The sequence below is a fragment of the Brassica oleracea genome, chromosome C7 (assembly GCF_000695525.1).
Source record: "Brassica oleracea var. oleracea cultivar TO1000 chromosome C7, BOL, whole genome shotgun sequence".
NCBI classification, from domain to species: Eukaryota; Viridiplantae; Streptophyta; class Magnoliopsida; order Brassicales; family Brassicaceae; genus Brassica; species Brassica oleracea.
This window is the reverse complement of record NC_027754.1, coordinates 4052461-4053502: the sequence shown is the minus strand read 5'-3', so window position 1 is coordinate 4053502 and position 1042 is coordinate 4052461.

The window sequence follows — 1042 nt, the reverse complement described above, 5'->3', positions numbered from 1 at the left end:
ATACTAGAAAGCAATTACAGAATGATACTTTCTTGACTAAGGGAAAAGAGAACTCATGGGCATAGGGATTAGACCTTGGGTGATCAAGTATCGAACTAAGGATGGCATATGATCAATCAAACTATCGACCTTAAGCCTAGACACAATTCTAAGCAAGCTCTATGTCTAGATGAATGCTCATTTGCTAACATATCTCAAACATCAAATGTTTTTGGTTGAATAATGTGAAAGCAATCATTACTAACAAGTCTATTAGCTATCTTAGCATCTTTAACAACAAATGTCTTTGGCAAAGTATACTAAAAGTCTAGGAGAGTTGTCTCAGGCATTTCATCGAACACCTTTCGGGTGGGAAATGCCTATCGATCAACTTTTGAGTGGCCAACTCAGAAGATGCATTATGAATACTCTACTAGCAAGGAACAAGAATGATTTACACTAAAACATCCTAGAACTAACCTAATCACCCTAATTCTCCCTAACCCATGAATTCAAAAAGTGATTACTCACTAATCTCCATGATTCGTCTTAAACCCATGGTGGATTTCAGATTAATCATGTAGAGAAATAGATAAGAAATCAACAAGAACACAAGATGAGAGCAATCAAATCTGAATCAAAAGAAGTTTTCACTAGTTGTTCTCCAGAAAAGATATTGTTTTGTTTCTCTGGTGGCTTCCCCCCCCCCCAGGTACTTAACTTAGGTTTAGGCCATGTAAAACAACAAAACAAATGACCAAAAGGCCCCTGAAATAACATAAAACTCGTCCAAGCAAAACACGCGGAGCGACCTAGCATAGTCGCTCCAGGAGGTCGCTCCCGACGCGTTTCTTCGTGTCTCGCCCCGTCAAAACGCGAGCGACTTGAGCTGGTCGCTCTGGCTGGTCGCTCTAGCTGGGAGAGACCTTAGTAGGTCGCTCTGAGAGGTCGGTCCAGGATGCTCGATTTTGGTGTCTCCGGACGAGAGGATGCGAGCGACCTTGGTGTGTCGCTCCAACAGGTCGCTCTGAACATCGGGAGCGACTTCGGCACGTCGCTCTGG